The 23,561-nt window shown below is 38.6% G+C and overlaps 1 pseudogene; it reads right to left on the reverse strand.

Moving 5' to 3' along the window:
- Window positions 1–11,580: 11,580 nt before the first annotated feature.
- Window positions 11,581–20,757, reverse strand: LOC133422313 (ER membrane protein complex subunit 10-like; annotated as a pseudogene).
- Between the last annotated feature and the right edge of the window lie 2,804 nt (window positions 20,758–23,561).

The following is a 23,561-nucleotide window of genomic DNA, read 5'->3' on the forward strand; positions in this document are numbered from 1 at the left end:
CTCAGACAACGTAGCTCCTGGGTAGTTCAGGCAGGCGAACCCTCCACTAGACCAGAGCACGGTGGAGATGCAGCTCTACTCCGAGTCCTCCGACTCTGCTCCTCCACATCGGCAGGAGCTTCGGCCAGGTTGGGATGTCTCTTGGTCTCAGGCACGTCCAACAAGAAGATCTGGTGCATTCTGCAGAGATTATGGCCCTGTCCCAATACTCCCACTACCCCTAGTTTTCAGCCCTATCCCTAAATTTTGCGCGTCCCCGTGAGGGTAGTGGTTTCCCAATTCCTCTTTTCATCTAGGGGTAGTGGAGAAAACTAGTGTAGTGGCTATGAATCTTTCTCTACGGATCGAGGGTTTTCGGATGCACACTAGGTGAACTAGGGCCAGAAAAATTTCCCAGAATGCTTTTCGTCGTCATTTGCGGACTGAATCAAAAAAAAAAAAAAAAATGGGACATTTCTTATTTTTTAGTGAATAAAATAAATATTTTGAGTTAGTTTCTGCATAAAAATGCGTTTTGATTACATTTCTAGCGAGAAATATATATTTTACTTTCATAATATTCACTCAGTGAATGTACGTAATCACTCGCTTGCTCGTTGGTGCGAAGTCTTTTTCAAACCTCGCCAAAATAAAGGCTGATTTATGTTTCCGCGTTACACTAATGCAGAGCCTACGGCATAGTTTACGCAGCGACGCGCGCCGTACGCCGTAGGCTCTGCGTCGATTTAACGTGGAACCATAAATCAGCTCCGGAGCCGGCAGGCAGAAATCCCGAAATTTTCGGAGCAAATTTCTTAACAGGCGTAGCTACAACTGTTAGATTTCATCTATTAAACCAACATTTATCTTCCTAAATGATTTATTTCAGCCAGATGTAATTCTCCACAGAGCTGCAGGTTTCTCCCTGGGACGACGGCACAGGTTGACCTGGCGATCACGTCTGAACTCCGGCTGCTGCTGCTGCACCCCGGACCGGCGGCTCTTATCATCGCCAAAAACATCAGATCAAATTTCTTAACAGGCGTTATTTGGATAAACTGAGCCCAGGTTGGGGATCTTAATGGTGACTTTTACGCCTGAAAAAGTATTAACACTTAATAAAGTGGCATATTAACAGCGCTACAGCTGAAATTAAAACAGCTTTTGGCTCTCAGCTTCCTGATTTTAGGGGTGGTGCTGAAAGTAGGAGTAGTGGGAGTATTGGGACAGGACCCTGGGAAGATTTCAAGTGCCCTAAAATCTGTGCCTTCTTTTTTAGGGGTAGTGGAAGTGAGGGAGGGCTAGTGGTAGGAAGTAGGGGGTGTATTGGGATTGGCCCTATATTCTGGCCAGGGAAGGCCTCGGTGCCCCGGGTTTCTGTCCTTAGACGAGTGGAAGATGATGGATGGAAGAGAAAGAGAGAAAATCTAATGAAAGTAACCTGCATTTGGGGTTTGGAGATGTTCTCCTCGACTCCTCAGAGATGTGTTCATAAATTTGTCCCATTTGTTTGAACATAAAACTCATCCAGAAGTTGGATATGAGCTGCAGAGACGACTCCTGAAAGCTTTCAGTGTTTTCTGGAGTTCTTTGTTGCTGCGCCGAGCAAACGGTGGCAGTCGGCTCGTACCTCATTACTTTTGGCTAATGTTCATTCTTTTCTCTCAATAAATCCAAGGCGAGTTTTTAGTTTGCGGCGGCACCGTTAATGACGCGTGTAAAGTTAATCTGAGCAGATTTACAGTGTGGGAATGACGGACCAAATCCACTGCCCCTCTGCAAGTTTTAGTGCAACATAAACCTCGCAACAGCCTCTCAATCAGAGGGAAAGGAATGTCCTGCCAGGCTGCGAAATTTATGGGTGGCACGCTCCCATGCAAGCTGAAGCCTGTGCGCCCCCCCCCCCCCCCCCCCATCATGATGTCCCCATGCAATTCTGCATGTGTGCATATATTTCTACCTGCAGTTGTGCTACAAAGACATTGATGTTCTTCAGATGACGAATTGCCCGCATGAGCCTCGGCCTCTGCAACAAATCTGCAATGAAGAAAGTTCTGTCTTGTTTATGATGATGGGAATCCTAGAAAACAGAGAATTTCACAAATTGTTTGTGTCAGTTGCTAATAGCATGAGGGAAGCTATTACTTAGGCTACTTAAATCACTATAATTTGTAAGTGTAGTGCTACTCTGCAAATTCCCCAAATAAACGTTCTTGGCTTGTTGTATTAATTTGTAATTTGCTCACAAATAATCATATTCTACAGTTTAGTAAGCAGTTATATGGCCGTAGACTCATGCATGCAGGTCCAGTCTGCAATTGAATCTCTAAACACTACAACATTTATTAACTTAATTACCCTTCAGGAGGGTTTAGTGCTTAAAACGCTGACATTCCCTTATTTCAAGATGCACAAGAAGAACAGATCAACATACTTGTTCCTCTTTGCAAGTGGCTGCATCTTCTCCCGTCAGACTGTGTGAAATGCATGTGTTTTAGCGTCTGTCTCTTTAACACCATAAATTTAAAAAAAAAATAATTAAAAAAGAGTGGAAAACTCCTCAGGTTAAGGAGACTTGAGCTCAGTGTGGGGCCTCCCGGGGTTGGTAGAGGGAAGCAATGCCCAGGACTGACTTAGGTAGGAGCACTGGGAGGTAAAAATAGGAAAAAAACGGGGATAAAAATATATATATATAAAAAAAAAAAAGTGTGGGAAGCAGAAACTCATCCTCATTTTGTTATCATTAAGTAAAACAAAAAGTCTGGGCAGCTCAGCAGCGTCTTCTGTCAGGAAAACCACTCATGTGGATGTAACTCTTCAGACTAAGATCTCATTCGTGCATCTGTTGCAGCTTCTTTGTCAAGTTAAGAGGTCAGCGCAACAAATCTGATGTTTGAATACTCGTATATGATGGTTTGACATCGGTTTCTGGGTAGATATCTATCATATTTGTTAGTTCCTACTTTCTGCAATAACTTTTGAATGGTTTGACATAAAGAGTCGTGGGTGGTGTCATCGCAAATGAGCCCGCCCCTTCTTCTGATTGGTTCATATTTGATAGTCCCTATTTTCTGCCATAGCTTTTGAATGGTTTGACATAGAGAGTCGTGGGTGGTGTCATCTGCTAAATGTCCAGGCCTGAAGAATCTACATGCAAGTCATACAAGCTTCCACTGCAGCCTGAACGTGCACAAGGGTGCGAGGGCCCGTTCATCGCTGCTTGCAGCTTTAATCTTGTTTATTATTCTCTTATTTATTTTAATGGTTTTCTTATTTTACTTAGAATCTTTTAGTGATGGAAACACTGGTTTTTCTGTTGTTGTAACAGCTTTATTGTGAATGAGGCCGCTGCCTCAGTTTACTTCTGACTTTAAAACAAGTAGCTAAATAAGGGACTCTAATGTCTTGTATTCTTAATCTAAAATACACCAATTTGTTTTAGATTTACTGGGCACTTTAGGTGTATTTGGACAATGTATCTGTATCAAATCGGTATTGCCGATACCAGCCTGAATTTTACTCCAAATTGGATCGGAAAGGAAAACGGGGGTATCGAACATTAGTAGTATGTACTACAGACAGAAGATCTTTGTCCTTGCAGAAAACTTACGTCATCCATGCTGGATATATTTAGCTGTGTGAATGTGGTGGGCTCAACGGGAAACCTCTCAGAGAGCGATTGTGCTGCTGTGCAGTCACATGCACGCAGAAGCCTCTGTCTCAGTCCCACCTGGCAGAAGCAGATCTCTTTACCAACAGATGACTTTTGTTGTGCGTTTTATTTCAGGCCGTCCGTCCGTCCGTCCGTCCCTCCTTTGAGCTGTTGTCGCCATCCTGCTCCTGCCGGAGAAGTGGCGAGTGAAAACAGGGTGATTCTGAGAAAGGTTTGGGCCTGAAGAGCTTACGCGGAGCAGAACGCCAGGCATCCCAGAATGAGAAGATACACCTCGCAGTCAGAGGTGTAGACTAAAAACAGCAGGGAGTGATGGATGGGAGGATGAGGACGAGGAGGCAATGTTGACTCAGAGATTTTGGGACATTCTGTTTCAAAGGGCATGTTGTTGTGAGGCAGTGGGCTTCCTCTCTGACTCACAGTTAAAAATACATACCTCTTGTATGTTATACCGGGCCGTCTTTACAAGCTTGTAATTCTTATTGTGAATTGTTGCCTTAACCCTTGTACTGTCTTTGGGTCAAAATGACCTAATTCTCCTGTTCCTTCTTTCCTCCCTCTTTTCTCCCTTCCTTCCTTCCTTCCTTCCTTCCTTCCTTCCTTCCTTCCTTCCTTCCTTCCTTCCTTCCTTCCTTCCTTCCTTCCTTCCTTCCTTCCTTCCTTCCTTCCTTCCTTCCTTCCTTCCTTCCTTCCATCCTTCTTTTTTCCCTTCCTTCCTTCTTTCGTCCTGTCATCTCCTTCCTTCTCCGTTCGTTCGTTCGTTCGTTCGTTCGGTCGTTCGTTCGTTCGTCCGTCCGTCCGTCCGTTCGTTCGTTCGTTCGTTCCTTCCTTCCTTCCTTCCTTCCTTCCTTCCTTCCTTCCTTCCTTCCATCCTTCTTTTTTCCCTTCCTTCCTTCTTTCGTCCTGTCATCTCCTTCCTTCTCCGTTCGTTCGTTCGTTCGTTCGTTCGTTCGGTCGTTCGTTCGTTCGTCCGTCCGTCCGTTCGTTCGTTCGTTCGTTCGTTCCTTCCTTCCTTCCTTCCTTCCTTCCTTCCTTCCTTCCTTCCTTCCTTCCATCCTTCTTTTTTCCCTTCCTTCCTTCTTTCGTCCTGTCATCTCCTTCCTTCTCCGTTCGTTCGTTCGTTCGGTCGTTCGTTCGTCCGTCCGTCCGTTCGTTCGTTCGTTCGTTCCTTCCTTCCTTCCTTCCTTCCTTCCTTCCTTCCTTCCTTCCTTCCTTCCTTCCTTCCTTCCTTCCTTCCTTCCTTCCTTCCTTCCTTCCTTCCTTCCTTCCTTCCTTCCTTCCTTCCTTCCTTCCTTCCTTCCTTCTTTTTTCCCTTCCTTCCTTCTTTCGTCCTGCTATCTCCTTCCTTCTCCCTTCCTCTTTTCATCCTTCCTTCCTTCGTTCCTTCCTTCCTTCATCCTTCTTTTCTCCCTTCTTCCCTTCCTTCTTCCTTGACCTGAAGACAGCACAAGGGTTAATCCGACAGATATCAAAATTTTCAATCAATCAATCAATCAATCAATCAATCAATCAATCAATCAATCAATCAATCAATCAATCAATCTTTATTTACAAAGCACTTTTCATACATATATGTAGCACAAAGTGCTTTACATGTTTAATCCAACATTGCTTTAACGCACCTGATTCTAATTAATCATGGTCATCAATCATCAAGGTCTGTACAATTCTGTTAACGACTTGTATCATGGTGCAATGAAGCAGGGAAACATCTCAAACAGGGGTGTCGGACTCCAGTCCTCGAGTGCCGGTGTCCCTGCAGGTTTTAGATGTTTCCGTGCTTCATTGCACCATGATACAAGTTACTGTGACTACGTTTACATGCAGTCAAAATTCGGGTTATGGCTAATATTCCGGTTACTGAAACATTCAGAATATTCCGTTTACATGCGTGAGCAAACAGGGTTATCCCTGTTTACATGGTGATTAATCATTTGGGATATCTGGATCAAAACAGCGACGCACGGAGAACATGATGACGCAATTCCCGTCATTTCCGCTTCTTCTTCCTGTATCCAAATTCAAAACAAATGCTGCTTCGTGCAACTTTTCGCTCACCTTCTTGTAAATCTCGCTATCCCGGTACTTTCTACCGTCTACAAATGCCAAAATGTTCATATCCTTCATTACATTTATAAAGGCAAGGCAAATTTATTTATATAGCACAATTCAACACAAGGTAATTCAAAGTGCTTTACATTGACATTAAAAGCGGCAAGACATAATAACAAATAGGTAAGAATAAGAAAAGAAGTAAAATAATAAAAAGCACAAGCTGTTAAAAAAAAATAATTATAAAATGATTACCGGTAGTCTCTTCCTCACTCCAAAAGTGTGGCGTGGTCTTGTGTTTCTCCATATTAATAAGAACTTCCTGGACTCAAAAGACCAAGATTCCTTGTGAACAGAGGATGTGCAGAAAACAAATTCATGTTCCATTTGATCCAGATATTCCGTTTGGCGTTTACATGACCCAATATTCGGGTTTTAAAAGGAGTAACCCAGGGGTCATATTCGGGTTTTTAAAAACCCGAATATGAGCAAATTCGGGTTTTAAAAGGGTTATTGGTGTTTACATGGCCGTGCAAAACCGGGTTATTGCTAATATTCGGGTTTTAAAATGGTTATTGACTGCATGTAAACGCAATCTGTGTCATCAACAGAACTATCCAGACTTTGATGACAAACTGGTGACGATGATTAATTAGAATCAAGTGTGTTAAAGCAATGAACCATCTAAAACATGCAGGACACCGGCACCTCTGGGATTCATTTTGACACCTGTGATCTAAAACCTGCCGGAGCGGGATTGTCCACCTCTGCTCTAAGGCGTCAGTTAGGTTAGGTTCTTGTGCTAGCCGATCAAATCCTGCATGCAGGTGGACCAAAGCAAATGGAGACGAAACCGTCCAATCAGCTCATGTCCAAGAAGCTCACTTTGAGGTCATATCTTGAAACGCTGTGTACCAAGTGGGAGGAAATTTGATTGATAAAGACACGGTGCAGAATCCTCCATGAGGTCCAGACGGGCAACCGGCACCCATGTAGGGACAACAAACCAATGAGGAAACACTAACGGGCTCAACCCAACGCCCTGTGAAACATGTGTACACCTTAGTCGGGCTGTAGTCGCACCGGACTGAAGGTCTTGAGATCGAGCTTTTAGTGTCAGATAATGCATCCTAATCCGAGTTATTGCTGCATGTAAACCAACCCACGCTGAACCGAGCTACCGCGAAAGCCAGAATATCAACACAGTAGCAGAAGAAGAAGACCAACGACAAAGAACTAACCTGAAGAACGCCAACGAGAAAGTGCGGAGAGAAACACACCTCACTCAATAATCGATTGTCTTCTCGCGCATGTACAGTGGGGCAAAAACGTATTTAGTCAGACCCCAATTGGGCAAGTTCTCCCACTTAAAAAGATGAGAGAGGCCTGTCATTTTCATAACAGGTACACTTCAACTATGAGAGACAGAATGGGGGGAAAGAATCCAGGAAATCACATTGTAGGATTTTTACTGAATTGGTAAATTCCTTGGTAAAATAAGTACCAAATCATCCCCCTTGTGAAACTGCCATCCCCCCTTTCCATCCCTTATGTCATTCCATCAATGAATGTGGTTTTACTGCTATTTCAACATTTAGAGTCATCACCAGAAATTTGACAATCTTCACCTGTTTCAAGTAAATTTTCACTTGAAATAAGTAGAAAAATCTGCCAGTGGGACAAGATTTATCTTCTCATTACAAGCAAAAAAATCTTGTTCCACTGGCAGATTTTTCTACTTATTTCAAGTGAAAATCTACTTGAAACAGGTGAAAATTGTTGTTTTTTCCAGTGATGAGTCTTGTTTAAAGTGCAATGAGATTTCTTTTACTAAAATGAGACATTTTAACTAGAAATAAAACAAATATTCTTGTTAAGATTTTTGAGTTTTTGCAGTCTTTTACTTATCCTGTGAAGGACAGAGTCATATTGATAAGTTCATAAAAGTGTTTTTTATTGTTGTGTTTTGATGTATTTGATGTAAGTCCAGTGGATATTTAAAGCTTACAGAAGGCTGCATTTAACTGCTGCTATGTCATTCCTGCAGTATTTCTGCAGCTGTTTTGGTCACTGCTATTATTTGTAATATATTATATTAAGTAATCAGGACAAATTATCTGTCACCATATGATAAAATCCACCATCCCCCCTGATTTTTTTTTTTACAACTCGAGTACTGGATATACCTGTGATGAAAAATTACAGGCCTCTCATCTTTTTAAGTGGGAGAACTTGCACAATTGGTGGCAGACTAAATACTTTTTTGCCCCACTGTACATTCAGATTCTCTGAAACTTCAGTTTAATCTTTAGCTAGATTGTTGCCAATAGCTTGATTTAGATGCATGTAACCGCAAGAATGTTTGTTCAAGTGGCCAGAAGGTTTTTTTTTTCTTTATTGCAGAATTTCCACTGAATCTGTGATTAATTTTATTATTAATTTGGAGCTGCTCTATTCATTCAATTTTAATGCACTTAATTTATCAGATTTGTCAAAGCCAAAGCCACCCAAAGCTCGGTGAACTGTCTGCACAAACACGCCGGAGCATCTGGGGGGGTCAGCCGAGTCCTCGGCGCACAAGCAGCTTGTTTAGGTCTGTATTTGCCGAGTGAAATGTCACAATAGTTGACAAGCGGCGGGGAATGACAGCAGCTGCTCTGATCGTGCCGGGTCAAACCCACGGCTGGAATATAACGGATTAAAGTGATGAGAGAGGGCTTTTCAGTTCACATGTGGCAAAGCGACAAAGAGGTGGCTCTGGTTTCCCCCGTTTGTGAGGGAAACTGGAGCACGAAGGGCCTTTTTCAAACTAAGATGAAACAAACAGATAAAAAAAACTAAGTTGTGATGAGAAGAAGTTTATCAAGCCTCTAATTTTAGGAAATTAGCCTTGTTTAAGGTTAACGTGACGCATCTGCGGATCAGCTGGATGCACAGAGTTGAGGAAAGAAAGCCTGGCTGTCAACAAAGTTATCAGAATAGCTAACTATTTGAAGTCTTTGTCTTCATTGCAGACAGTTGGAAAAAAAGAGCAGGAGCTGATGCAAATGGCCCTCCTCCCCTCATTGTTGGGGCTTGAAATGTTTTGAAGACTGCTGCAGCTCAGCGGGTTGTTTTCCATCTATTGAATTAATATTTTAGCAGGAATCTGTTGCTCAGCTTTGTTCTCAGCTGGATGTACCCGGGTGAAGTGATCTGATTTAGAGATTTAGAGATACTTTAATGTCTCAAGTGGCTTCTCACAATATCAGCAGCTGAAATAAAGGATAAATCAAAAGCAAATCAAAACCACGTGAGCACTAAAATGCTGCTTAAGTGTTAATCCATAGTTATAACATTTCCCTTTTACAGCCAGCTCATGAGTTTAGGATTGGAAATCCTTATTTTGACACAGTCTCATTATCATGAGGATTTATTTATTTTTACATCGAGTTTTTCACTGGAATTAAACTGAACTTGAGACAGCTGTCTGGAGTTGGCAGGAACATGTCTAATCTATATATCGCTAAGTTTGTCACAGAGATGTTTTCACACTTCAGTGAAAGGTGTAACTTCTTCACCACATAGTCCTCAGACTGTTTAACAGAAGCTAAAGTGCACTCAAGAACAAGCACATGCCGTCTCATTAAAACAACAATAGGTCCATTATTAAATGGTAAGGAGTGTAAAACTTTCATTAAAGGTCCAAAACAATGAAATGAAGCAGTTCTGACTATAAGTGGACTATGTTTGAAAAAAATGCAGCAATTAATGTTAATTAAGTTAGTTGTTAATGTTGTATTGCTTTCTTTTTTGTTGTTGTTGATCTATTTTTTGCAGAGGTGTTTTTTATAAGCCTACTGTATATCAGGTTTGTTTACTTCTTCCGAACTTTTCTGGTTTTGAAATTGTCTTTTATGTGCAAATAAACAGAGGTGTCAAAAGTATTCACATTCATTACTCAGGTAGAAGTATAGATACTAGAGTTTAAAAATACTCCTGTTGAAGTTGAAGTATCAACTCAAGTTTTTTACTCAAGTAAAAGTATAAAAGTACTGGTTTCAAAACTACTTAAAGTATAAAAGTAAAAGTAATGTAAGGGGGAAAAAAGCCATTAAGGACATTGACATTGAAAATGAATGTATCTTAGTATAAAGCAAATATATTAAAGAACCATATATGTGTACTATTGAGCATTAACATGTGTTTCAGAGAGCAGGAGATATGATGACTAGTTGCCTATAAGTATTGTAATGGTGCAAAAAGTCAAACTTCAGAGGCATGTTATCATTTATCCTAACCTTTATTGGAATGTACATCCAAGTTTAGTTGCAGGAATCTGAGGGAACGGATGTAAGAACAAAACTGGACAAGAACATCTGAAACAACCACAACCAAATTCACTCTATCCGGATGGAGCAATTTAACTGGATAGTTTTTATTTAAAGGCCTAAATGAAATAGAGAAACGAGGCTGTTTTTAAAATGTAAGGAGTAAAAAGTACAGATAATTGTGTGAAAATGTAAGGAGTAAAAGTAAAAAGTCGTCTGAAAAATAATTACTCCAGTGAAGTATAAATGACCAAAATTTCTACTTAAGTAAGGTAACAAAGTATTTGTACTTGGTTACTTGACACCTCTGCAAATAAATAAACACGGATAAATGGAGCCAAGTCTAAAATAAGTTTCTATTATGAGTTACTGCTTCTGAGATTTGTCTATTTTGTCATAAACATATGAACACTGACCCAGTAGCAATTAAATCTCCTTGTGTCTATTGACAGAGCTGCCTGCAACATCGGTATTTATAAAATAATGTTAAGAGACTGGATGGAAATTAAAGTATTAACAGTAACTAACAGGTTTGAGGTGCTTGTTGAGATTGTTAAAAGGTCTGGATTAAAGCTGAAAATGATCATTGTATTTTATATAGTTGCTTCATTAAGACCATCAGGTAAGGCGGCGTCTCTGTTTAACTGATGAGCTGAGGAGGAACAAAGCTGATCAATGACTGGATCATTCACTAATCTCTGCCCACCTGGTGAACAGACTGTTTGGTTTTACGTTGCATGAGTGACCATTGCATGCGACTTGGGGTGGGTATCGATTCGATTCAGATTCTTAATATTCAGAATCGATTATCATGATTCGATTCGATTCGTTATTGATTTGGCTTAGTGTTATTTAAAATGTTTTTTGAGCTGTTGCCTGAATTATATGACTGTAAAATAACTAGTGAAATAATTTCACAATAATTATTGTGAAATAACTAAGAAATAAATAACTCAAACAGGCCTTTCAATATCCATTTAAAGTGCAAAAAAAAAAAGTTCATGCAGTAAACAAATCATTTTAGCTTATCTAATTTATTCTGTCACCACGCACACATATTGCCATGAAGCACCTGGCATTTTTCAGAAGTGTCATGACAAACTGTGTGTCCGACTACTGTGATTAAAGTTCACCTGGCGAAAATTATGAAAAAAAAAAATTAAAATAAAAAAAAAATAAAAAAAATAAATCGATCTTTAGACATAAGAATCGATTTTTAGGAATTAATCTGAGAATCGATTTAGAATCGGAAAATCGATTTTTTTCAATACAGGCCTACATGCGACTGCTGCTGCATCTGCTATCGTCACAAGGAAAGCAAGAAAACATGAATGCATCCTAATCTGAGTGGAGGGAAACATGAATGCTAGTGAATCCAACTTTAGGAATGAGATCACATGCACGTCTAATATTCTTTTCTGATTAATCGTGCAGCCTTCTCGAGGTGTAGCGGTTTTTCCGGCGTAAACACATATTTCACAAGCTTTCATCAGTTCTTCTTTAATGCATGCTCTTTTTAGATGTAACGGCAACATTATTACTCCAAAATCACACAGTTAAAACAAGTCAAGTAATAAATACTTTATTTTCACATTAGTATTAAAAATGCAGTCGTTTTCGGGTCACAATATTTCCTCTGTACTGCAACATTATGCACTTACCCTAAACAGCATTATGTACAGCAGTTAAAAACGGTCTAAGAGAAACATTGTTCAGAGATCAGCTGTTGGCGTGTTGCTCATCGGCCGCCGCCGTTGCCGCCTCCGCCTCCAGCGCCGCCTCCTGATTGGTCCTGAGCGCCCGGACATCATCAGGAAGAGAACGAGAGGCACGATGTACATCCACTGAGGAGGGAAACCAAGAGAAGGGAAATCAATTACAACGTTCGCCGTGTTTTCAAGAGAACAAATTTACTGAATTAGTGACATGTAATTTTAAAAACGGTCCCATATCTTTATTCCCCCCCATCATTGATTAGGTTAATTTCTAAATAGCAGAGAAGAAAAGGAGAGTGAAGATTTCAAGGCCAAAACACCATTCTGATCATATCCAATCTGAATTGATTCATACTGATAGCTCAATATTTAAGAGAGGTGGTTTTGATTGAATGAAATTTGATCTCCCTCATTTAAAAACTTGAACTAAAGGCCCGAGACGTTTTTTGACATCGGACCGAGGTAGAGAGGGCGTGAGTGGAAGGGAAGGAACGAGTGAACACCTAGGAGGTGTGTTTGAGTTAGTCACACTGCAGAGAAGTTAAACACAAACACGCAGAGGAGGGAGGGGAGGACAGAATGAGCCACAAGTAAGAAAACTGTACTTCAGTGGGAATCAGCTCTGCTCTCTGCCTCCCCCCGCTGGGGGTTGTGCCGAATTGCTGACCATGAGGAAGATTGCACCTCCAAGAATCAAATACCACTGGAACACAGCACAGCACTGAGTCAACACACGGTCACTGAGCACAGCAAGGGACACACGGCACAGAACAAAACAAGACACAAACATGATCAAAAGAGCTCAGATGAGCCAAGCAACGGGTCACGGGATCAGGACGCTGGTGGAAATGTGGCTCGGATGGAGACCCGACTTTACTCCAAATGACAACTAGGGATGGGCGGTATGGACTAAAAAATGTATCACGATAATTTCTGGCATTTATCTCTAACGATAAATATAATAAGATAAAGATAATGATTCTTTCTTTCTTTCTGGCTCATTTCTTTCTTTCTTTCAGGCTCATTTCTTTTCTTTCTTTCTTTCAGGCTCATTTCTTTCTTTCTTTTCTTCTTTCTTTCTTTCTTCAGGCACATTTCTTTTCTTTCTTTCTTTCTTTCTTTCTTTCAGGCACATTTCTTTTCTTCTTTCTTTCTTTCTTTCTTTCAGGCACATTTCTTTTCTTTCTTTCTTTCTTTCTTTCTTTCAGGCTCATTTCTTTTCTTTCTTTCTTTCTTTCTTTCAGGCTCATTTCTTTCTTTCAGGCTCATTTCTTTTCTTTCTTTCTTTCTTTCAGGCTCATTCCTTCCTCCTTCCTTCCTTCCTTCCTTCCTTCCTTCCTTCCTTCCTTCCTTCCTTCCTTCCTTCCTTCCTTCCTTCCTTCCTTCCTTCCTTCCTTCCTTCCTTCCTTCCTTCCTTCCTTCCTTCCTTCCTTCCTTCTTCCTTCCTTCCTTCCTTCCTTCCTTCCTTCCTTCCTTCCTTCCTTCCTTCCTTCCTTCCTTCCTTCCTTCCTTCCTTCCTTCCTTCCTTCCTTCCTTCCTTCCTTCCTTCCTTCCTTCCTTCCTTCCTTCCTTCCTTCCTTCCTTCCTTCCTTCCTTCCTTCCTTCCTTCCTTCCTTCCTTCCTTCCTTTCCTTCCTTCCTTCCTTCCTTCCTTCCTTCCTTCCTTCCTTCCTTCCTTCCTTCCTTCCTTCCTTCCTTCCTTCCTTCCTTTCCTTCCTTCCTTCCTTCCTTCACGCACGCTGTGCATGGATTTAACACAGAACCATAAATCAGCTTTACATAAAAACATCATCAACGGGAATTTATCATTTTTACCGGGAGATGAAAAATTCTTACGTGGGGAATTTTTTTGACGGTTTATCGTGAACGGTAAAATATCGCCCATCCCTAGTGACAACTCAAACAAAAACCTCACTGTAGGCTTTAAAAGATGACTCACTTTTTTTGTTATTTAAAGTTTAAAAGTGAAGCTGTGATATGACTTTTGTTGCAGTTACGGTTTCTCAATAACAGCTTGAAAAGGGCATCTTTTTGTTTGAATCTGAGCCAAACTACGGGTATGAAAGCACCCTTAAATAGGAAAGACAGGCGTTGCAAGTAGGAATGGGCGATATTTTACCGTTCACTGATAACCGTCAAAAAAATTCCCCACAGTAAGAATTTGTATCTCGCGGTAAAAATGATAAATTCCCGTTGATGATGTTTTTGTGTGAAGCTTGATTTATGGTTCTGTGTTAAATCCACGCACAACGTACGTGAAGGAAGGAAGGAAGGAAGGAAGGAAGGAAGGAAGGAAGGAAGGAAATGAGCCAGAAAGAAAGATAGAAATGAGCCAGAAAAAAAGAAAGATAGAAATGAGCCAGAAAAAAAGAAAGATAGAAAGAAATAAGCCAGAAAAAAAGAAAGATAGAAAGAAATGAGCCAGAAAGAAAGAAAGAAAGAAAGAAATAAGCCAGAAAAAAAAGAAAGATAGAAAGAAATGAGCCAGAAAGAAAGAAAGAAATGAGCCAGAAAAAAAGAAAGATAGAAAGAAATAAGCCAGAAAAAAAGAAAGATAGAAAGAAATAAGCCAGAAAAAAAGAAAGATAGAAAGAAATGAGCCAGAAAGAAAGAAAGAAAGAAATGAGCCAGAAAGAAAGAAAGAAAGAAATGAGCCAGAAAAAAAGAAAGATAGAAAGAAATAAGCCAGAAAAAAAGAAAGATAGAAAGAAATGAGCCAGAAAAAAAGAAAGATAGAAGAAATGAGCCAGAAAGAAAGATAGAAATGAGCCAGAAAGAAAGATAGAAATGAACCAGAAAGAAAAGAAAGAAAGAAAGAAAGAAATGAGCAAGAGAGAAAGAAATGAGCAAGAAATAAAGAAAGAAAGAAAGAACGATAAATTCCCATTGATGAGGTTTAGTAGTATTTAGTATCTTTTAGAGCAGTGTTTTGGCTCCAAAGACTGAATGTGGTGATAGATTTATAGTTACAAAAGGTGGAGTTGAATTGGTATTTGTTTTATCGTCATTTTTATCGTTATCGGGATAAATGCCAGAAATTATCGTGATACATTTTTTAGTCCATACCGCCCATCTCTAGTTGCCAAGTACAAAAAAAACAAACCACAAACAGCAAAGGAAAAGTTCTTTGAATTTGAGAAGGCATCCCTACTTACTGGCTACAAATAAAGGCATGTTTACTGAATACATGCAGGTACAGTGAGTCCTCCTAACAGATTTTACAGTGACTAAACTGGTTATTACAAACATCAGAGCACAATATCAAAGGCTGAATATAACCTTCAAGGGCACAACTCGCAGGCATTACAGGATACTTTTAGTATGAGCACTTACATATTTAGCAAAGAATGACTTCTGCTCTTGTGGATTCTTCCCTTTCTTCTTCAGTTTCTTGTTCCATTCGTTCAATGAACAAAGCGGTCTCGGGTCTGAAAGAAAGATCAGTACTGAAGCAACTGCTGAATCAGAAAAAAATGTACTTGGGACTTGTACCGATGAGCAAATGGTGTGGAGCTGATGAAGCCTGATGAATCAAAGGTATTTAAAATAAAGAATTAAAAACAAAGGCAGATAACGGGACTGACCCGGGGGCATTGACAGGAGCCATGATGCTCAGTGTGGTGTTGAAAACCTCCAGATCAACTTCATCCTCCACCTCAGTGCCCCGGCAGGCTCCAGGTAACGTTACTATGGAGACGGCGATGAGGTACCCGGAGACGTCTGTGTGGAGCGTGATCACGTCACTCAGGTGGGACTCCACCATGGCACACTGAAGAAAACCAAGTTTATACGTATGAATGAATGAAGTTTATTCAGTCATGACAACACAAAACAACACCAAAAAAAAAAAAACATTGTACACAGCATTAACATTTCATACAAACCAAAAATGTGTTGAACAATAACTGAAAAGGCATAGGCTGAAGCAAAATGCTTATAAAAGCCTATCCTATAGTACCAACTTTCTTTTTGGCTACCGACCTCCAGAAAACCAAAAAGAGAATAGAAAAGCAAAGAAACAACAAAAGGCAAAGAAACAATTGAAAAGCAAAGAAACATTTACAGATAGTCAATTGCACTTATAAGCTTCAAAAATAGCTTTACAAACCATTTTCTTAAAAACAAAAAGAGAATGACATGTTTTTAAATTTATGTTGGCATCATTCCAGAATTTAACTCCAGTAATGGAGACACATCTCCTTTTTATACCTTTTTTAGCTTTTTGTACTGTGAAATTGCAGACACCTCTAAGATTATAGGGAGTCTCCTGAATTGAAAATAACCTCTTTATTGGGTCAGGGAGCATTTTTGATTTTGCTCTGAACATAATTTGCATGATTTATAATAAAACAAATCATAAAATTTAATAACATGAGAATTTAGAAAAAGTGGATCTGTGTGAGCGTAGTAATCAGCCTTATTGATGATACGTATGGCTCGTTTTTGAAGTTTTATTATTGAATTTAAGGTGGTTTTAAAGGTGGTTCCCCACAATTCCACACAGGAAGATAAATATATAATAATAAATAGTGGATAAATATACCACCTTGAAAACAATATCATGTCTTAGAAAACTGAAAAATACAATATAAGGAGCCATAACAAAGAAAAACCACAAGATGTGTCATATATGGACAACTCCCCCCCAATATATGGAGGTAAAATTTACTTTAGTAACTTAAAATGTCTAATTAATTAGCAACATTTTTGAATTAAATACATACAGCTCTGACAACGCTGTGAGGTAACCGTCCAACTGCCACTTCCGTCTGTCTGTCCGCTTGCAGAAAAACACGAGGCACTCTGATCTTGTAAAGACCGTCAACTGCTGCCACTTCCTGAGGAGAAGAAACAAACGTCTTACAAAAGATACAAGCTTTGGCTGGATAAGAAAAGGGTGATCCTTTGTACAATTAACAACTTATTACTAGGGGTGTCCCGATCCGATCAAGTGATCCGATATCGGCCCGATCACGTTGTTTCAGACTTGATCAAAATCTGACGTTGCATCCCGATGGTTTGGAATTTATTCTCATTATTTTGATCAGGGCATCAAACAGATGATGGAAAAAATGTTAAATAACCGGTGTTCCAACAAGCAACAGGTCCACGACGCTGCTAATTGAAGAAAGCTACGGGTGAGGTGGGGGTGCGGAGTGTGGGCTGCGTTACGTAAAGTGAGTTGAATAAAGTTGTTTGTTTTTGCTGATCTGCACATGCGCACGGCAGTGTTACAGCAGAGGTAAATAAATAAAAGTTACAACAGTGATTGAAAACTGAACAAAGCGTCTGTGTCGTCTTCCTGAGCTGAGCATTCAGAAAAACGCCACAGGCTGCGGGCAGCGTGACGGACACCCTGCTACCGCGAGGGAAAATACTAGGTCTTTCAAACACAAACATCTTATTGTTTAAGCCAGAAAAGGACAGTAAGAAGTAAGAGGACAGTCTAAAAACCACTTTTATTTGCTTATTTGTTTACATGCCTGCTGGGTATTTTAAGTTGAGCGGCTGTTTTTATTTAATTTAAAGTTATGTTTAAATTTGCACTATTTTTATACCTAGTTTAAGTTGCACTATTATTATTTGATTGTGCAAGCTACCTTTAAGAGAACTGCGATGTTTAAATGTTAAATGATTAAAGAATAAAATAAAAATGAGGGACAACCTGGATCTGTTTATTTTGCATTTGATCATCTTTTTAATGTGTTACGAAAGTATCGGATCGGGACTCGGTATCGGCAGATAATCAAAATCAAATCGGGGCCAAAAAAACCTGATCAGGACATCCTTACTTATTACACAATAGGGCTGCAACGGTTCGTTGACGTTGTCAACAAAAATCGATAATTAAAATTGTCGACAATTAATTCCATTATCAACAATTGTTGCCTGACGTGTTTTTCCAACGGAGTGAGGTGTCCTCACTTCAAAACAATCTCTGCCGGAGAGTCACGCAGCACGATAGCGTCTCAGCAGGTGCAGGTAATAAAACTTAAAAAGTTTGGGGGGAGCATTTTAGCCTCGATACGGCGAATAAAAAGATGACTTGCAAGGTTTGCAGAGCCGACCTTGCTTTTCACGGGAGCACGTCGGTAATGCATTTGAAGAGAAAGCACGTGGGAGTGTTGAACGAAACGGACTCGCCTTGGTAAGATATTAAGCTATTTTCATTTGTTAAATTAATTTGTTTCATTCGTTAACTTTTGTTTATTTCATGTTATTTGAGCCACACACAGCTACTATCGTTGCTATAACCTCAATCATAATTGATGCAGCTCGAAAGGCAAAAAAGCTTGTGTGATAGATGACAATGATGGATTTGCATCGCACTTTCAGTTAGGTGTTTATGAACTTTCAATTATCCATCAAACTCCACAATGATCATGTTAACATTAAATCAGATAGATTTGTCTGGACATTTCTCTTGCGGGACGGGAGAAGACACTAAATCAATGCATCTCTATTATTGTGCGCCGTGCGGGCATAAATTCTCAGTTTTGCGGATGCGGCGGGAGGCTGGATGAAGAAAACATTCCCGCTATAGCAGGGCTCTAGTGCAATCTTTCTTGTGTTTATTATCATTTGCCACATAATTAAAGCAACCTCATACTAAATTAGAAAGAAATTACTAATTATCCGATTAGTCGACTAATCGACTATTAAAATAGTCGTTAGTTGCAGCCCTATTACACAATGCTCCTCAGTTTTCATTGATTGCATATATATTATTGACTCCAAGTGTTTTTCTCTGGTGCTGGTCAAAAAGTGTCCATAAAGACGATAACATTTCATTCAAGAATAAAGAGTGAATGCATCAGCGAGTCACAGCTTCAGTTCATCTTGTCAACCTGATTCACCTTCAGTTTGCTTCTGTCCTCCTCCGACAGCTGACTCTGAGTTAGTGAGACGCCCGGGCTCCCTGCCAGACTTCAGCACCAGCGCTCCGCGCACCTGGAACTTGGCTGTATCATCTGGGGGGGCAAAAATATTTTACTGCAATGATGAGGACAAATATGTAAAATTGACAGCTCTGGCCCAAAACCTCCACTAACGAACTGTGGAGTGACTCTGTGGAACAGTTTGGAGCAGGAAATGAAACAAAGTACTAACATAAATCTGTTTAAAAGAGATACAAAAAATAGTTTATAAACCTGGAGTGTGAGAAACAAATAAAATAGGGAAAAAGGTATATTATAGTTGCTTAAGATATGTTTAGATATTTATGTGGACATTTATGTAGTATATATTATATGTTGAGAGGATAGTTATAATTATGTAATATATGTTATATATTTATTAGGTATGTAGCACATATATATTTATAGGGATATGTATGTCGTTTATATAGGGGTATATTTATATAGACTTATATAATATTTGTATTTTCTATATATTGATATAATATTTATTTAATATTTATATTTTCTATATACTTATATGGATAATTATGTAGTAACAGGCATGTTTACGTAGTATTTATATAGACTATATTTATATGGATATTGTGTAGATATAATAATAACAATAATGTAAATTCATAGAGTTATAAAGGGGTAGGAACTAGGAAAAAGTGTATACTTCCTACTCCTTTTTTTAAACATATGTGAATATGAAGACGTTAGTTTATTTTTTATTTTTCATATACATGTTCGACATAAAAATTAATTCATTCATACTATGAATTATGGGTTTTTTGGTCAAATGATAAAAGCACTTCACATATGTTTCACCATATAATAAAATATTATACATACATTAAAAATCAAAGTCAAAATCAAGTCAAAATCATCCCCCCTGTAAAACTGCCACCCCCCCTTTCCATCCCCTTATGTCATTTCATCGATGAATGTGTTTTACTGCTATTTCAACATTTAGAGTCATCACCAGAAAAATAACACCAGAAAAATGTGACAATTTTCACCTGTTTCAGATAAATTTTCACTTGAAATAAGTAGAAACATCGGCCAGTGGGACAAGATTTATCTTCTTATTACAAGCAAAAAAATCTTGTTCCACTGGCAGATTTTTCTTACTTATTTCAGTGAAAATCTACTTGAAACAGGTAAAAAATTTTGTTTTTTTCCAGTGATGAGTCTTGTTTTAAGTGTAATAAGATTTTTTTTACTAAAATGAGACATTTTAACTAGAAATAAGACAAATATTCTTGTTAAGATTTAGAGTTTTTGCAGTGATCCATTTAACTTATCCTGTGAAGGACAGAGTCATATTGATAAGTTTCAGAAAACTGTTTTATTGTTGTGTTTTGATGTATTTGATGTAAGCCCAGTGGATATTTAAAGCCTTACAGAAGGCTGCATTTAACTGCTGCTATGTCATTCCTGCAGTATTTCTGCAGGTGTTTTGGTCACTGCTATTATTTGTTAATATATTATATTATTGGTAATCAGCACAAATTATCTGTCCCCATATGATAAAATCCACCATCCCCCCCTGATTTTTTTTTTTTACAACTCGAGTACTGCATATATATATATATATATATATATATATATATATATATATATATATATATATATATATATATATATATATATTATATATATATATTATATATGAAAAATACCCAGCCACATATGAGAATAAATAAAAGAAGGTTAATATTGTGGTATAACGTGATTAGCACCAGCCTTAGTTAGCCTGCAGGTATTTACAACAGCAATAACAGAATAACAGGTAAATGTTCTCACCGACTTCAAACGAGTGCTCCAGGGGGAACAGAGAATCCCCGAACTCAGTCTCGAACGCGTCTCCGACCTGTCAATCAAAACAACCACAGTTTACCGTCAGTCCTGCAGCTAACGCTAACATGTGGCTAACAGCCGGGACAGACACTTCATTCAACGGTACAGGTAATGTGTTCATCCTCACCCTCCGACCGTTATTACAACACACACAATTCGTGAAAATGAAAATTAAAAAAATAGAAAGAAAAGATGGTTTTAATGTCAGGACGTGAGCCATTTTCACTGACGTTTAGACCGGACGAGAGAGTCAGGTGTACCGGGGCCACTTCCGCTGGTTTTCACAATAAAAGCACCGGAAGTAAACGATTATGCGTCATTTAGATCAGCAATATTTTTAAGGCAAGGCAGGTTTATTTGTATAGCACAATTCAACACAAGGTAATTCAAAGTGCTTTACATCAACATTAAAAGAGCAAGACATCATTAAACAGTAAATAACAAATAAAATGAAATAAAATGATAAGAAAAGAGGTAAAATAATAAAAAGCACATGTTGTTAAAAAGTAAGGGCAGTAGTATTTAATTTAAGAGTACGCTTCAGTAAACAGTAATGTTTGTAGCCCTGATTTAAAGGAGCTGACAGTTGGAGCAGACCTCAGGTCTACAGGAAGTTTGTTCCACCCGGTGAGGAGCAGAATAACTGAACTGCCTCACTGCAAAAACTCAAAATCTTAACAAGAATATTTGTCTTATTTCTAGTTAAAATGTCTTAAATTTCTAGTAAAAAAGAATCTCATTACACTTTAAAAAAGAACTCATCACTGGAAAAAAACAACAATTTTCACCTGTTTCAAGTAGATTTTCACTTAAAATAAGTAGAAACATCTGCCAGTGGAACAAGATTTTTTTGCTTGTAATGAGAAGATAAATCTTGTCCCACTGGCAGATTTTTCTACTAGTTATTTTTTGACTAAAATGATACATTTTAACTAGAAATAAGACAAATATTCCTGGTAAGATTTTGAGGTTTTTGCAGTGGCTTGGTTCTTGTTCTTGGACACACAACAAACCAGATCCAGATGAAGCTCAGGGGTCTGGGAGCTTCATAGGAACTAGCAGATCCAGCATGTATTTTGGTCCAAGACCATTCAGTGCTTGGTAAGATTTTAAACTCTATCTTTTGACTCACTGGAAGCCAGTGTAATTATTTCATGACCGGTGTGATATGGTCCAGTTTCCTGGTGTTTGTAAGGACTCTGGCAGCAGAATTCTGGATCAACTGCCTGATTGATTTCTTGTTAAGGCCTGTAAAGATTAGTCTTATATAATGTTTTGTCTACTCTAATCTCTTATTCAAATGTATTTGTTGCTCCAAATTGTGGTTGTTTTGGGTCTGGCAAGGGATTAATTAATGTGTAAAAAAAATGTGTAAGGCCCAATAATAAATACTAGGTTTAGCAACGTATCACAATTGATTTAGGGCATTATACACTATAATCAGAGGTGTCAAAAGTATTCACATTCATTACTCAGGTAGAAGTATAGATACTAGAGTTTAAAAATACTCCTGCAGAAGTTGAAGTATCAACTCAAGTTTTTTACTCAAGTAAAAGTATAAAAGTACTGGTTTCAAAACTACTTAAAGTATAAAAGTAAAAGTAATGTAAGGGGGAAAAAAGCCATTAAGGACAAAAGCCATTGAAAATGAATGCATCTTAGTATAATGCAAATATATTAAAGAACCATATATGTGTACTATTGAGCATTAACATGTGTTTCAGAGAGCAGGGGATATGATGACTAGTTGCCTATAAGTACTGTAATGGTGCAAAAAGTCAAACTTCAGAGGCATGTTATCATTTATCCTAACCTTTATTGGAATGTACATCCAAGTTTAGTTGCAGGAATCTGAGGGAACGGATGTAAGAACAAAACTGGACAAGAACATCTGAAACAACCACAACCAAATTCACTCTATCCGGATGGAGCAATTTAACTGGATAGTTTTTTGTTTAAAGGCCGAAATGAAATAGAGTAACGAGGCTGTTTTTAAAATGTAAGGAGTAAAAAGTACAGATAATTGCGTGAAAATGTAAGGAGTAAAAGTAAAAAGTCGTCTGAAAAATAATTACTCCAGTGAAGTATAGATAACCAAAATTTCCTCTTAAGTAAGGTAACGAAGTATTTGTACTTCATTACTTGACACCTCTGACTATAATAGTATAGTTTACATTATAAGTAAAGAATGGTATACACTATAAATGTAATATCTGTGATTTTATTACCTGCCAGCTCCAAACATGAATGTTGGTGGGTGAGATGTGTTGATGCACTGACACATCGTGGGCCAGCAGAGGCTGCCAACCAGACCGACAAAATCAAAAATAAAAGATACTCCTCACCACAATCACTTCAAGATACCATTCTTACCACATGAATGCTAAATATTGATGCGCTGTAATGAAGATGCTTATTCAGGTTTTTAAACCATTCAATGCATTCAATGCTCCACTTCAGCTTGAGTTTTATTTACTGTAGGTGAAATGTCAGTTTAAGGAGCAGGACCTCACTGAATCTCAGCGACGCCAGAACTGCTGCTTGCTCATCCCAGACCCAGATTAGTGGTTTACTGTGCTGTGTCTACATTAAGCTGGGATAGAACAGCTGTTCATATCTACCATTAGTCTCAAGTGACTACTTGAGACCGGTTTTTATTGCTCATCTAGAGTTTCTCTTTTATGCTTCGGGATCAATGACTTTTTATTTTTTCCTGAGGAGAACTATTTCAAGCTTTGCATATGGATTCCTCTACCTGTTCATGTTGTTTAACATAGTGGAAAGCCGCTGGACGCCAGAGTGCACAGGAAGCTTAGAAGATAATATCTGCGCAGGGGTCGTCTGGGGGACTATAGAGCAGAGGTGTCAAAAGTATTCACATTCATTACTCAGGTAGAAGTATAGATACTAGTGTTTAAAAATACTCCTGTAGAAGTTGAAGTATCAACTGAAGTTTTTTACTCAAGTAAAAGTATAAAAGTACTGATTTCAAAACTACTTAAAGTATAAAAGTAAAGTAATGTAAGGGGGGAAAAAGCCATTAAGGACAAAAGCCATTGAAAATGAATGCA

The sequence above is a fragment of the Cololabis saira genome, chromosome 21 (genome assembly GCF_033807715.1).
Source record: "Cololabis saira isolate AMF1-May2022 chromosome 21, fColSai1.1, whole genome shotgun sequence".
Lineage (NCBI taxonomy): Eukaryota > Metazoa > Chordata > Actinopteri > Beloniformes > Belonidae > Cololabis > Cololabis saira.